Genomic DNA, 16,335 nt, shown 5'->3' with positions numbered 1-16,335 from the left:
CTGTTTCTTTTCTGTTATATTCACTAGTTTGTCGTATTTTTTTAGACTCCACATGTAAGTGATATCTTACAGTATTTGTCTTTCTCTGATTTATTTCACTTAGCATAATACCCTCCAAGTCCATCCATGCTGTACACCAGAAACTAATACATTTTAAATCAACTGTACTTCAATTAAAAAGCAAACAAACAAACAACCCATTTAAAATATGTGTAGAAGGACTGAAAAGATATTTTTCCAAAAGAGGAATGCAGATGGCCAACAGGAACATGAACAGTTGCTCAGCTTCACTAATATCAGGGAAATGAGAATCAAAATCATGAGATATCGTCTCACATCTGTCAGAATGGCCATTATCAAAAAGAACACAAATAATAAATGTTGGCAAGGATGTGGAGAAATGGGAACCCTTGTACACTGTTGGTAGGAATGTAATTGGTGCAGCCACTATGGAAAACAATATGGAGGTTTCTCAAAAACTCCAAAATAGAACCACCATATAGCCCAGCAATTCCACTCCTGGGCATATACCCAAGAAAAACAAAAATGTTAATTCAAAAAGATATGTACACCCCACTATTAACAGCAACATTATTTATAATTGCCAAGATACAGAAGCATTCTAAGTGCACATCAATAGATGAATGGATAAAGAAGATGTAGCATATATATTCAATGGAATACAACTCACCCATAAAAAAGAAGGATATTTTGCCATTTGTGGCCCTTCATTCACTGTTTTTTTTCCCCACTATTTGTATTTTTAGGTAGGTTAGTTACATTTCTTGACCATGGAGAAGTGGCCCTCTGTGGGAGATGTCCTATGCCTCCCAGCAGCACACTCCTCTCCTGTCACCCGAGGGCCAGGGTCCAGCTGGTTCCAGGGTAGTGTCTGGTCTGTGTTTGCAGATTCCTTCCACAGGCTTTGGGATTGTTGTTTTCATATTTCTGGTATCTGCCCCTTCTTATTTCTGGTATCTGGTTTTCTTACATCTGGTATCTTATTTATGGTATATGCATAAGACTGCAGAAGAGTCTTTCGCAGCTTTCCTGACAGGAGAAGCCAGTGCCTGCCCACTGCTGGGTGGAGCTTGGTCCCTGACCTCTCGTGGGTAGGGCCATGTCTAGAGGTCCTTTGTGACCTAGGAAGTCTGCTGACAGGTTGGGCTGTGTTCCCACCCAGTATGTTGTTTGGCCTGAGGGTTCCCCGCCCTTAAGCCTACAGGCTGTTGGGTGGGGCTAGGTCTTGGTGCTAATGATCCAATCAAGATGTCAGCCTCCAGGAAAACTCATGTAGATGAACACTCCTGGAATATCTGCCACCAGCTTTTATGTCTCCTGTGTGAGCCATAGCTGTCCCCTACCTCCCCAGGAGACCCTCCAAAACCAGCATGCAGGTCTGGCCCAGGTTCCTATGAAATCACTGCCTCTGTCCTTGGACCTGGTGCACACGAGATTCTATACATGCTTCCCAAGAGAATGAAGTCTCTGTTTCCCGCAGTCCTCCTGGAGTTAAGCCCCACTGGCCTTCAGAACCAGTTGTCCTGGGGTCTCCTCCTCCCAATGCTGGAACCCCGAGCTGGAGAGCCTGATGTGTGGCTCAGAACTCTCACTCCTGTGGAAGGGCCTCTGTGACTTAATTATTCTTCAGCTTGTGGGTCACTCACCCAGGTTGTATGGAGCCCGATTATATAGTGAGCACGTCCCTCCTACCATCCTGCTGTGGTTCCCTCTTCATATTTCCAGTTGAAGAAGTTCTTTTTTGCCAGGTTCCAGTCTTTTTTTTTGTTTTGTTTTGTTTAATGCTTGTTTAGCAGTCAGTTGTGATTTTGTTATAGTTGTGAGGAGAAGTGAGCTCATGGTCCTACTACTCTGCCATCTTGACCAGAAATCCTTAACTTGTAGTTTTAAGTTTTAAAGAAGAGCTCTGCATTCCCCCACCAAGTTCCCCTTGGGGACTCTCTGCCAGAAATCTCAGATGGACTGGCTGGCACAGCATGGCATTCCTTAAATTCTCATGCTGGTGCTGGCACAGCACACCAAGCTGTGAGGAGCTGTGCTGCCAACAACTTCAATGAGGAAGAGGCAGACCATATGCTAAGATGTGACCTCAATAAATGTCCTTAACTTCACAGTGATGAACAAGCAGGTGCCTAATAACCATGTTTTGAAATTATGTCACAGTCTGGGTTTTGGAAGAGCAACAATTCATCCTTTATCCACCACCAGAAGACTGCAGGTTGTCTATGAGTTGGTTGCTCTTGGAAGTTTTCTTATGTGAGGACCCTCAGAATGAAAGCAACACAAGTTCATCCTTTGTCTTTGAGAAGGGCCATGCTCCCCTACGTGTGGTCTCAAGTCATCAGCCTCCTTTCAAACCCCAGACCCCTTGTCTTCCTTCTTTTGCTGGGATTTGCTCCATCAAATGTCCCTCTTAATTGACACCTCAATCTTTCCATCTGGTGTCCCTGTTTGTTCCTTCACACACACACACACACACGCACACACACACACCCTTGTGGTGATTTTGTAATGTGTTAAGTTGGCTAAGCTGAATTGCATTTCCCAGAGTTCCCTTTCCTGTCTGTTTCTAGTTATTTGGGCTGGAGTGAGATTCTTGAGGGAGATTTGGAGAGGTGGAGGTGAAGCAGCAGCCATTTTGCAGCACGCACGCATTGCCGCTTACCTGCTGGCTCAGCTGGTTGCCGTGAAGTGACAGCCCCATCTGCAAGGGCCCTACCTTCCCCTGGACCCTCCTCCCGTGTGCTCCCATTCCTAGGCCAGGTGTATGTATTTAGCTCCATGAAGAAGGTTCCAGCTTCTGCAGGACAACCACACCACACACTCAGAGGCAGTGAGAGCCGACATGGGTCTCTGTCCATCCTTGTGGGGCCCCAGCTTATGTCTGTGGGCTCCAGACAGCTCTTGCTCTCCTTCACATCACACTCATCTTCCCTTCTATTTACCCCTGTGGACTTCACACTCCGTCTCCGAATGCAAAGACAACAGCCTCACAGAGACCGCTTGGCCAGCTCCCATAATTCTGTATGGTCAGATCCCTGTAAACAAATCCCTCTGTGCACACACACACACACACCTCCCAGTGATTAGCTGTTGCTGATACACACCTCTTGACATTTTTACCTAAAACCCCTAAATTATATACTGCCCACATTCTTCCTTTCACCCCAACATTCTCTAGAACACAGTTTATGATTCAACATCTCACTACAACAAACTCATGTAAGTATTTTCAAAGTGACCATGTCAGAACTCTTGTTAAAAATGCAGATTCCTAGGCCCCACCTCCAGACCAATTGAACCAAAATCTCTAGGGGTGGATGCTGGAATATGTGTTTTGAACAAGCTCTCCCCAGACTGGGATGCAAAGCAGAGTTCCAGAAGTACTGCTTGATTCTCTGTAAGCTGGGCTCTCTTCCATTACATTCTTGTGTATCTTCTGTACTTCTCTGGAATCTGCTCTCTTGAGTGGCAAGAGTCAACTTCTTTTCTTTTCTCTTCTTTTTAATTGAAGTATAGTCAGTTACAATGTGTCAGTTTCTGGTGTACAGCACAGTGTCCCAGTCATGCATATACATACATATATTCGTTTTCATTAAAGGTTATTACAAGATATTGAATATAGTTGTTTGTTTTCTGACTTTGGTCTTCAGGAGCAGTTGACATTATTGGAAACCCTTTCTTTCTATTCTTTATGTCCTCGTAGGTGTATGTCCTGATGGGTCGCCCCTAAAATTTTCTGATCTGTTCCAGCTACTAGGCACCTAGGACTCCAACCTAACTCTCCTCCTTACCCTCACTTCTTTTTGTCTTCTTAGCTAGAATTTCCCAATGTAATATCTCAATTCAACTAAGAAGTGTATTGAACAATTACTGTATGCCCTGCATTGTGCTGGGCCCTGGAAATACTCTTTGCACTAAAGGAGCTCCCAGTCTAGTGTTCCAAGAAACTCTAAGTCATCAATTGTAATTCAGGGTAATAAGTGCACGCAGGCATGAGTAGTGAGTGCTAAGAGGGAAGCAAGAGGCCGGGGCAGTATGCCCAGAGGAAGACTTAAAGAGGTGTCACTCTAGCAGGTATAGAATCGAATGAGGATGTTCTAGCAAAGAGAAGAGCCTGTCCTAAAGGCAGGGGGTGTGAGGGATCAAGGTGCATTCTGGAATCTAAATAATTTGCTTTGTCATGTGAGGGAATGGCGAACATGCAGCTGAACAGGTAACTCAGGACGCATCGTGAAGGGCCTAAACCACCTCGTTAAGGGAGTTGGTCTTTATTCTAAAATGGCATTAGGGCGTTTTAAGCAGCAGAGAAAAAGGGGTGGCAGATTTACAGTTTCAGAAATACTGTCCCCCTTTAGTGGTGATAAAGGTGGCAATCCTAGAGCCAGGGAACCTGTTAGGAGGCCTTTGCAGGAACTCTGTGTGAGGAATGGTAAGTGCCTGAGTCAAGGCTGGGCAGGATGGTTGAAGATGAACACAGAGATCTGGGAGGTGGGATTGACAGAACTCAGTGGCTGTTTTGAAGTGGGTTGTGGGGAGGCCTGGGGGAGTGAATGAGAAAGGGGAGCCAAGGATATTGTGTAGATGTCTGGGCTGAGTGGATAGGCTATGTGCCCTTATCTTAGACAAGGGGGGAAACCAGTGGCAGACAGCGGGCAGGAATGCAGAGTTCGGTGCTGGGCCCCGCTCAGGTGATGTAGGCAGATGAACAGGGGGATAGCAGGCCTGCTCAGGGGGACCTGGGCCTTGCCGATTGCACTGAGACTGCTCTTTTGGGGCACCCCAAGCCATGTGTGCTAGACTGAACTTTTATGAGGAGAAATGGATACCCAACAACTTGAAACAACCTAACAGCTGAACTAATTTATTAATCCTATCCTCCTATAAACTCTGTCACTCAGCATCTACAGCTCCTTCCCTCCTCCCCATCTCCCCAGCAGCCCTGAGGGGGAAGTTGTGGGAGGCTGAATAATTGGCCCTTCAAAGTTGTCCCTGTCCTAATCCCAGGAACCTGTGACTATGCTACCTTACATGGCAAAGGGGACTTCGCAGATGTGATTAAATTAACCATCTTGAAATGGGGAGATTATCCTGGATTACGTGGGGGGCCTAGTGTAATTGCAAGGGTCCTTATAAGGGGGAGGTAAGAACAAAAGAGTCAGAGGAGATGTGATGAGGGAAGCAGTCATGGGGTCATTGTAGGTCATAAGCCATGGAATGCAAGTGGCCTCCTGAAACTGGAGAAGGCCAGGGAATGGACTCGCCCCTCGAGCTTCCAGACAGAACCAGACCTGCCTATACCTTGACCTCAGGCCACTGAGACTGGATTTGGAATTCTGACCCCTGGAACTGAAAGATAATAAATGGTATGGTTTTAAGCCATTACATCTGTGGTGATGTTACATCAGCAAAGGAAACTAATACAAAATTGTAACGAGGATCACAAGGATCGAAGCTGTAGGAACACACAATGGCCTTAGGCACTGGCACAAATTAACCCTCAAGCCTGCCTCGCTGGGCTAGGTTACAACAGCCTGAAAGGCCCCAGTGCCAAAGTTTATTATTTCTTGGTTGGACACTAGTAACCAACCCTACCCCGCTTCCCCAAGAGTTATGCTTTGTTACCATCTCTTTTGCTAAACCAATAGTTTCCAGACATTAGTGAGCATCCGAATCACCTGGAGGGTGATTGCTAGGACCACCCTCACAGTAGGGTACTTTCAGGGCCTGAGAATTTGCATTTCTAACAAGCGCCCAGCTGATACTGTTGGTCTGAGGACCACAACTCTGAGCACTACTCTAATATCTATACTAATCTCTTTTTGCTCACTCTGAGAATTACCATATACGTCTTCTCCCCCTTCTCTGACTGTCAGCTCTCTTGGGTCTCATTCTTCTTTATGTCCTCAGAGTTTAGCAATGTGCCTGACCATGTAGACATTTCATGACTGTCTGCTGATTCCCTGCGTAGCCCTACCCAACTTCTGTTACCTAAAAGTCAGGGACCCATCTCCTTTCAGCAAAACATTCTTTAATGCACAAAGCATTCTTTAAGATAAAGAATTGTTTACAACCCCAGCAAATTTCATTGAGATATGAGCAGTTGGATACTATTTCCAATGAACTGTGCAGAGTCCACTCTCTGGCTTTTTTATATGCCTGTAAAATTAAGCTTAATTATCTTTCCATTGTTGGCGACTTCTCAATAAGAGATCTGTCAAGTATAACACTGTCACAGGGCATTTGGTGACATAAAGAAGAGAGAAATTATATTACAAGAACAAACATTTCCCCCCACTGGGGGTAGAAGAGGGAGTGAGGAGAAGAAAACCACATTAGTAGTTTAAAATGCTCTTTTCTCATGAGAGCATTCAGGAACAATGTTGGTTTATATCAGTTAACACTTGATTCTCAGAGACGAGGCTGTTCTGTTTCAGCACAGCCTTTCCCTCACAGCACAAAGTTTGGCTTTGCCCCAGAACCACTTTCTAGCCTGATGTGACTCCCCAGTTGAGCTCTAAAGAGAGGAGGCTCTCAAAGTAGGTTTTCAGTCTTTCATAATGTTTTTAGAATTCTTGTGTTAAGGTTTCTAGGGTCCCTAGTGTACCAGATTCTTCAAATGATATTCTTTCTAGTTAGTTGGCCTAAAAAATATAAGCAGCCGTTAGAATATGAATATGATAGCCTGTAAGATCATAAAGTATAATTATAATTTTCTTTTGTTATTCTAAGTTGGATGCAGTCCATAGTGATTTATCTTTTAAAATAAGGCAGCGTGACTATCAGGCACTTACTTCATAGTAAGACAGCTCAGGGAGAAAGGTTTAATCCTAGCATCTATTTTTATTTAAATAGAATATGAGTCTGACAGTAGAACACAAACATGGTTATCAGAGGGAAAGGGAGTAGGAAGGCGTAAATTGGGAGTTCGAGATTTGTAGATACTAACTACTATATAGATAAAACAATGAGTTTCTACTGTAGAGCACAGAGAACTCTATTCAATATCTTGTAGTAACCTATAATGAAAAAGAATATGAAAAGAGATATCTGTATGTGTATGTATGACTGAATCACTGAATCTGCTGTATACCAGAAATTGACACAACATTGTAAACTGACTATAAACTTCAATGAAAAAAAAAACAAATGAAAAATAAAAATAGATAGATAGATAGATAGATAGGTTTTATGTATTTTGGAGGCATTCAGGACTGGTACAGCAGTGGCAAATACATGACTGACCAGACTGCAGCCACCTGACTTTGCCCGCATTGAAACCAAATACATCTTCAGAATCCTTCTCAACACATAAGATAATATGGGTAGGAGCCTGGACTCTGGAGTCAGGACAGAGCTGGGTTTGAATATATGCTGCTGTAGTTGCTAGAGACATGGCCTTGGATAGGGCACAGATCTTTAGTAAACAGGGGTAATAATAGTACCCACCTCACAGAGCTCTACAGAGCTTCAAGGAGAGAATGTAACACATTCCTTGGCACAGGGCCCGGCACAAAGAGCTCCACAACGTTAGCTGTGCTTCCTCTTCTTCTTATTCTCTTTAGCTAATAAGAAAGCGGGTGGGGTGAAATTGAGTGCCACCCTCCTTCACAGTGCTTAGGTCACGTCTGGGCAGAGTCCTTATTTGTTTGGTTTTGAAACTGCTTCCCTAGTCAGGCTCTGTCGCTCCTGGCTTGACAGCACCTGTGGGTGAGCACAGTCACCTGCCCAACTGGGCGGCAATCTTCTGACTCCAAGCCCAGCTTTCCCTGCCACCTCTAATCTCCCCCAAAGCGCCCTGCTCAGATTACAGAGAAGCTGCTGTTACTGTCACTGGCCGCGCCCTCTCAGCCCTTAGGGGGCCCCGCCTAGGCCTGAGTCTTGTACCACTTATTCCTGTTGCCGTCTCTCAGTGGCGTTTAAAGATCCTGAATGCAAGAGCTGCTGCTCCATTCAGCTCCCAAACACCCCTTAAAGCCGTCTGACTCTCCACGTAGATGCTGCCCGTCCCACTCCCACATGCCGTTCTCTCTTGCCTGGATTGCTGAAACAGCCTCCTACGTGGGCTCTCTCCTTCCACTTTTGCCTGCCCCCCAACCAGTCCCCATCCTGGCCAGTTTGATATCTAAAAAATGCAACCCTGACCATGATCCCTCCAGGGCCTTCCCAGGCTCTTGTAATAAAATGCAAGCTCAAGAACCAGGTCTATGTGGGGCAGTATGACTTGGCTTCTACCTATTTCTCCATCCCCATCTCATACTCTTCTCCTTCTCCCTACATCACAGCTGTCTATCTGACATTCCTCAGATCCACAAATAAGCCGACCTCTTTCCTTTCCCAGAGCCTTGCACATTCTGTTCCTTTTGCCTGGAATGCTATTCCCCCACCTCTTAATCTGCTTGGCTCTGGTTCCACCTTTAGGTTTCAATTAAACTGAGCCTTTCCCAGGGAAGTCTTCACTCACTGCCACTCCTTGATATAAGTTATGTCCCCATCTGTTATTCTCTGCAGACTATTTGTATTTTTCTTCCATGGAGCTTAGCACAGATTGTAATTCTACATAAAAATTGACATTTACTTGTTCCATATTTCTTTCCCCTTCTACACCATGATGCTTGTGTGTTTAATCGCTCTCCTAGCTCAGGGAAAATATTAAGCAGGTCTCTTTAGCTTCACAAGTATAAGAGCAGGACCTGTCACATAGATTGTGAGGGCCCCACCTTCTTTTTGGGGGTGGGAGGTGCTTACTGTGTCCTGGTATTTTCCAGTGAGGTGCCTGTCTTCATGGGCTAGGTTGGATAAGGAGTGAACTAAATCCGGGGACAGGAAGGTGTTGCTTGTGTTGGGGGCTGCTCGGAATATCTGTCAGAGTAGGCTAAATTTACTGTAACAAATTACAACAGTTGAGTGGCTTTATAAGAAAAATTAACTTCTGTCCACACAATGCAGATGTTTCTGGTCAGAGTGGGACCAGGAACCCAAGGGCTCTTCCAAGCCAGGAACTGGGGACCCAGGCTCCTCCCATCTTTTGGCTCTGCCATCCCTTGGGGCCTTGAAACCCATCATTTATATCTGGTAGAAGAGGAAAGAGGGAGAATTGGAAGTATTTAGGGACAGTATTTAGGACAGTGGCATATGTCACTTCCTCCTACAGTCTCTTGGCCAGGACTCCCTGGTTCATGATGTGACTTGATCTAGTTGCATGGGAGGCTAGGAAATAGAGCCTACCTGAGTTTCCAGAGCATGGGGTTTGGAAGCCTGGGGAAAGGACGGGTGTACAGACCCGGGTGTAGGTGTGGGTGTGGGTGTGGGTGGTGCTCCCTATATGTTGCAAACGCAGCCTTGGCTGCCATCCGGCTCCTGGGTGCTCACAAATTCTCCTCACGCTGGCCCTGGGCTGAGATACAGCTTGTGTTCGTCCACAGCCCCTTCAGGTCTGGATCACTGCCTCCTATCCCCGCTGGCAGTTCCCTTGCCCTCCATCTCTCTGCCCTCTTCCAGCTCAGAGGAATCTTTGCCATCTAGGGGGGCATCTGGGTGGGGTGAAGCCCTGTTCGTGCTAATATTCTGTCTATGCCTAATGTCATTTCTATTCCTCTAATGGATAGGAAGCTTTCTTTTTTCCCTGCTTTCTGCTTGTTCCTTCTCTCCCCTGAGGTGATGAGCACAGCCTAGCTCCTTAATTAGGAGCAGGGAAAGAAAAGGTGAACTGTTAGGAGAAACAACATTGGCTCATATTTAAAAAAACTTGTCCCACAACAAGTGTAGGCTCAGTGAAGGTAGAGACCGTGTCGGCCTGTTCACCACACCTCCAGAACCTGGCAGATGGACTCCGAAACTGCTTACTCAACAAATAAACGCATGAATAAGTGCATGGGTGTTGTGAGAAGCACCATTCCTCACAGATCGCCTCTTGCACACTGATTCCTTCACCCCTTCTCAGGCTTACCCTCTCGGGGCTGTGAGCGGTGCTCTGGCGGCCCTCGCAGGGCGAGCAGAGAGAGCTGTCGTCACCATCCCCCGCACTCTGTGGGTTTGACCTATCACTGTATACTTTTACACATATCCCCATAGACACGTGGCGAGAGAAATAATCCAAGAAAACAGGACAGGGGACAATAATAAAGGGAAGAGGAAAAAAAAAAAACCAAAACACCCAGTGCCTGGTACATAGGAGCCCTATCAATATTTACTGAATGAGAAAAAAGAAGAAATGCCCAGTTTTCCCCATTCAGGGACTGAAACAGGCAATTCACAGACATGCATTGCATTCCAACACTTTCATTGAACATTTATTAAAGAGAGCCATGCTGTAGCCTGGTCATAATGTTACACTTGTCCTTCAGCAATAGACTAGGTTTGTGTTTCTAACAGGACTGTCCAACTCTCGAGGCTGGGTGAGTGCTGCAGAATCCTGGGGGAGACTTTGTGCTCCTGACAGGAAGAGGCAGGGTCAGGAGGCACTGAGATGGTTCTCCTACAACACTGAGAAGAAAACGATATGGCTTCATTTGGATTCCTTTTTTTATTTTGAGTTTCATGGTTTTATTGACACAAATACAATATGCATGTGAGCTGCCTATTCATTTTCTTCGGTGCGCAGGCGGGCGTTGGGACTGGTGACTCTGATGGCCAGCTGGGCTGCTCCTTCCACAATGGCTTTGCATTTCTTGGAGGAGGCGTTGTGTGCAATCTCAGCCCAGTAAGATTTATTGTACATCAGCAGCACGTCAAGCTCCTTACGTGGTGAACCAGGGACTTCCGGAAGCCACTGGGCAGCCTGTGCTTTGTTTTCTTGTTGCACCCGTAACCGATGCTGAGCATGAAGATCGGGCCTGGGAGTCTCCTGCTCACCCCGTTGTCAGAGCCTCTGAGTTCTCGCCACTTCTGCTTCATTTTGACGTGTCAGTCTGACTGGTGCCCGAGGAACTTCTTGGTTCTCCTGTTGATGGTCTTGGGGTTCACTAGGGGTCCGAGGGTTGTCAAGATGCCGAGGAGGATATGGCCGAGTAGGTGGCGCTAAGGAAGAGCTCACTTGGATTCTTAATCACTGCTCTCTTTGCTGAATTTTTGAGGGGATGCAGAATTCAATGAAAAAAAAAATTTGAAACCTCTCCTTCAACCTTTGTGGTTGGCACTCCCATCTCTGATATCAACCCCCTCCTTTCTGGCTTATGTCTATTACATAGGCTGAAAGACAAAAATACTCCGTACCCAAACTCTCTTGAAGCCAAAGGCCATCTGACACAATTTTGGACAAGGAGACATAAGCAACCTTTTTTCTACCTTGAATATACAAGATGGCAGTAGCTGTAGCTGCCATTTTGTGACCATGAGGGAGAGGTCACAAGACCCACAGAAGTGCTGGCCCTGACATTGTTGAGCTACTGAACCAGTGCTGGCAGGCACCTATCTTCAGCCTTTCTCTTAGTGAGGGAAAAAGAAACCCTCTCTTTGTTGAAGGCACTGAAATGAAAGATTCTACCAGTTTCAGCTCAAAGTACCCTTTACTGACTGCTCTTTTTTAATTTTCTCTTTTTTCTAGATAAAAATAAATGAAGGAGCTAAATTTAATAAATATAAAAATATTTCATATTAAAATAAGATTTTAAAATATGGCATAGCAGAATAGGTGAGACAACTTTGAGAAAGAACAAAGCTGGAGGGCTTACACTGCCTGACTTTAAGACTTCTTCTAAAACTAAGTATTTATAAAGTCTTTATAAATCAACACAATTGGCAAAATGGATCAATGGAACACTAAAGAGTCCAGAAAAGGTGGAATAGCAAAATATTCATCACTGCAGAGCATTTCCATACAGAGGAACTGTCCAACAGCCCAAATGACCTCTTCTACTTAAGACTTTCAAGTCAGCTCAATCCCCAGTGACTAAGCCTGAGATACGTTGTGACCATAATGAATATGTTTAAAAGTAAATTCTGCACTAGCCTTTCCTTGACTAGGCTACACTTCTCTAATTTAAGGTCTTCTTGCTACCTTCCTCTGGTCTCCCTGGACTTTTAGGGAAACTCTTTTGCCCCAAAGATGAGCCAGCCCTGGAACCTTCCATTCTCAGCACCTCTAGTCTGGAGCAGGTACAGGATGGTTCTTTCCAGGGCTCCCACCCCCCTTTCCCTGATTTTCCTAATTTTCTCTCCTGGGTGCATCATCCATCCTCCTCCCTCAGTGGCTTTGGCTCTGGTTTCCTTCTTTCTCACTCCTTTCCCTAAAGTGTGGATCAGATCATGTCATCCCTTTGGTTAAGCCCTTCAATTGGTTCCCCTTTCACAGGGTCTGTTCCTCCAAACCACAGAGGCCTCAGGGCCTTTGCTCTTACTGGTCACCTGCCAAGAGCAGGCCCCGCATATCTTGGTGTGCCCAACCCTGTGTGGACTTTAAGGTCTCTGGTCGAAAGTCTTTTATTAGTCTCTGATTATCTTGCTCAGTATTTATTTACTTTATTATTTTCCATCTCCCTTCGCCTCAGTCTCCATGAGAGCAAGGACATTATCTGCTGAAAGATGACATTTGTCATTGGTTTCTAAGCAAATTAGTTAACTGTCAGGGAATGGTCCAGCTGTTATCCCAATAGGTGAAGAGGAAACAGCCCAGTTCTTGTCATACCCGAAAGATAAAATTACAACTGGGAGATGGTGAGTTGTGTAGGGAAAATTTTTTAAAAGATTTATTTAGAAAAGCAAAAGTACACTTCTGGGAACGGGAGGCAGGCAGATGCAAGGGAGGAAGAGCGGCAGTTGTTGTCTCCCCTTTCTCTCATACCCTTGTTTAGAGGTGATCTATTGATTGATTGACAGCTCTCGTCCCTGGAGTGCTTAGTCATGTGTGGTCCCTTTGTGCATATGCTTACCCATGATGCACACAGAAAAACCCATGGCAGGGGGCCCTAAACCTCAGTGTTAATTATATTATAATGAACATTGAATGGTGTCCAGTTAAGTCCTTCCCACTACCGCACAGCCATGGCTGTCGGGTTCTAACTGCTTTCTTGCTGGCGTTCAGTTAGAAGTCAAGTCCCTTTATGCTGGAGGCGGGCATTACGTCTCCTCTCCTCCACCTACCTGCCTGGTGCCCCCAGTATCTAACTACCTAGTAGTGTGTCCCTTTTTCCTCAGAACAGTCCAGGTTATTTCCATGTCATTATTAACAACATTCCCTTTCATTTTCAAAAGCGTTCCAGGGGGATGGTGAGCATACCTCTCTCTGGGTCTCTAGTCTTTGGCGTGAAGCACTGAGAATTACCTTTTTTTGTGATCTGCACTGTTTGTAACCAAAACTCCCTGACACAATGAGGGCCTCAGACTCAATATAGATTTGATTGAAAGCAGAGAATGGATGTAGGGTAAACAAACAAACAGATTTTAAATGACAGCTACATGAGTTAATATAAAATTATTTCTCTGCAATACAAGCATGTTTGACTATTTTCAGCAATTGCAGAGTAGCCCTGCATATGGATGACTGATGATTTAACTAATACCTTATTAGTGAGCATTTCAATTCTTTTCAGTTTTTTCCTTGTTAACAACGTTGTGACAATGAACATTCCTATATATTTATTTTTGTATACATGTGCAAAATTTCATCAGGATAAATGTCTACATGTGTAATCGCTGGGTCAAACACATTTACAAAGTTGATGGTTATTGTCTAAGGCTATTTGAAACAGGAAATTAATATACTGATCACTTTCCACTGAAGCAAGCATGTGTTTCAGTTTAAATTTCAGCACAATACACTTGTACACATACATACAAATCTGTCTTCTATAAGGAAAAACTTATAGATATGCAAACTGTATAATTATTTTTGCATTCCTGCTTTCACTTTAATAAACTCTAATGTACGCATAAGGAGTGAATTCATGGATCATTAACAGTGATACACCCTCTGTGTTAATTTTAGGCTACGTAGTGGTCACAGATGAATCCCTAATTTACACATCTCTCCCTTTTTTCAGACAAGAGTCCAGTGTCTGCACACTTAAGGATATAGTTATATGCTAAACTCTGGATTAAAGTCAGTCTTTGGGTTTCATTTTTAATTGTACACTAAAACCACAACATATTAGAGCTGTAAGGGATCTTACAGATCTGTAACTGGAGTGCCCCAATTTATAGTTTGGAATGCAAATAAGGCACCACTCAGATGGGGGCCCAAAACTAAATGTGGAAACCCTCGCTTGCCCAGTGAACAGGAAATAGTGTCCCTTCCCCTAATAGGCCCAGGCCGTCCTGGTCATTTCCTTTCAGCCTCTGGAGTCTCAACTCAAACCAGGGGACTCTGCCGCTCCACAGAGGCTGGTGGTTCCAGGAGAAGCCGTGAGTGTAGACCCCTGCTTGGGACACTACTCTTCTTTAAGAGGCCAGAGAGAAGGTCCTAGCCCTCAGGGTAAGTTCAGGCAGCAGTGGGCTCCAGGCAAACTTGGCTTGGACTCCCATTGTTAGGTAGTTAGACAAGTGGGGCCCTGGGCAGGTGGGTGGAGGAGAGGGAGGGTGGTCTGGAAGATGACATTATGCCTGCCTCCAGCATAAAGGGACTTGACTTCTTAATGAGCACAAGAAACCAATTAGAACCCGACAGCCACAACTGCACCGTAGGGGGAAGAACTTAACCGGATACGACCCAAAGCTCATTGTATTATAATTAACATTGAGGTTTAGCCCTCCCCCACCATGGGTGTTTCTGTGTACACCATGGGTAAGGACAGGAGAAAAGGGGCCAAACATGATTAAGCGCTCCAGGGACAAGAGCTGTCAATCAATCGAGAGACCACCTCTGAATAAGGGTATAAGAAAAAGGGAAGACAGAAACTGCCGCTTTTCCTCCCTTGGATCAGCCCACCTCCCATTCTTGGAGGCGTACTTTTCCTTTCCTAAATGAATCTTTTAAAATCTTTTGCTACACAATGCACTGTCCTCCGACTACAAACTTGTCTTTGGAGTACGGCAAGAACTGGGGTCTTCACCTTTTCAGGTAACACCATTGTCACGGGTCCTCACATTCACTCACACAGCCACTCCTCCTGGACAAGCCTGCCACCTGATTCCTGGGTTAGGTCCGCACCCAGCGTGCACACACTTTTGAATTACTATGTCAGTGCAAAGGCTGGGCTGGTGGTCCTATTTTTTCTCCTTGGTGGTGAGTTTTTCTAAGGGCTCTGGTGGCTGTTTCCTGACTCTGGGGCTTGCTCAGGGCAACCCCCAGTTCCCCTGACTAGTTAATTTCTGAGACAAAGTGTGAGGTTTTGATTACCTCCTGTCCTCATTCCCTAGGTGTGTCAGGCTCCAAACGGAAATTTGGCTACTCCCTCCCAGCAAGCTTCAGGCTCCGCATATCAACATTTTCTCTTTCATGCATACAGATATTAAATTTACCCATCCATCCTACTGGAGATCATTTAAGTCCATTCCCCTCATTTTAAAAGTGAGGAAACTGAGGCACAGAGAAATTACTTACCTAGGGGTCACACACCTGGTCATGATAGATCAGAGATAAGAATTCTTCCCTTCTAAATCATAGTTCAGGGCTCTGTAATTTCCACTAAGATATTTCCATTTTCTGGGTTTTCTCGGCTGAGTATTGAAATCCTAGCCATTTTCTGTCTATGTTCTTGGCCACATTCCATGCTGCCCGGCTGAATCACGCTCAGACATGCTGAGTACCTTTTTATTTACCTAGTAGTGATTTCCAGAGTCAAAACCAAACCGCTCATTAAAGTCAGCTGCTGTTTGAGAAAATCCACGTCACCGTTCCCCTTCATTAGGATGGAATAATCAAGAGCTGGCCCCGAGCACATTCACTGCCCTAGGATGTGCTTTGCTGCTTCTCTGTGACCCAGTGGATCTGGAAAAATCCTTGTGCTGCAGTCCAGCATTTCTTTCTTTCTTTTTTTTTTTTTTAACACCTTTATTGTGGTATGATTCCTGTACAGTAAATTACACATATTTCAGATGTACAATTTGATGAATTTTGATAGATGTGTACACCCATGAAACCACCACCACAATCAAGATAGCTAACATTTCCATCTCTTCCCAAGAGGTGCAAATTTCGAATTCCCAATTTATCCCTTCCCACCCCCTGTACCCTCTGGTAACCATAAGTTTGTTCTCTATGTCTGGAGTCTGTTTCTGTTTTGTAGATAAGTTCATTTGTGTCCTTTTTTTTTTTTTTTTTTTTAAGATTTCATATATAAGTGTATCCTACGATATTTTTCTTTCTCTTTCCGACTTATTTCACTTAGAATGACAGTCTCCAGGTCCATCCACATTGCTGCAAATGGCATTATTTTA

At 44.8% G+C, this 16,335-nt stretch overlaps 1 long non-coding RNA gene across 2 annotated transcripts in view; it reads left to right on the top strand.

The window, feature by feature from the left end:
* LOC116666312 overlaps positions 1-16,335 on the top strand; it is a 114,144-nt gene that overhangs the window by 40,687 nt on the left and 57,122 nt on the right. The window lies entirely within an intron of this gene.

Source organism: Camelus ferus, chromosome 1, assembly GCF_009834535.1.
Source record: "Camelus ferus isolate YT-003-E chromosome 1, BCGSAC_Cfer_1.0, whole genome shotgun sequence".
Lineage (NCBI taxonomy): Eukaryota > Metazoa > Chordata > Mammalia > Artiodactyla > Camelidae > Camelus > Camelus ferus.
The sequence above is the reverse complement of the archived record's forward strand: the minus strand, read 5'-3'. Positions and strand labels throughout refer to the sequence as shown.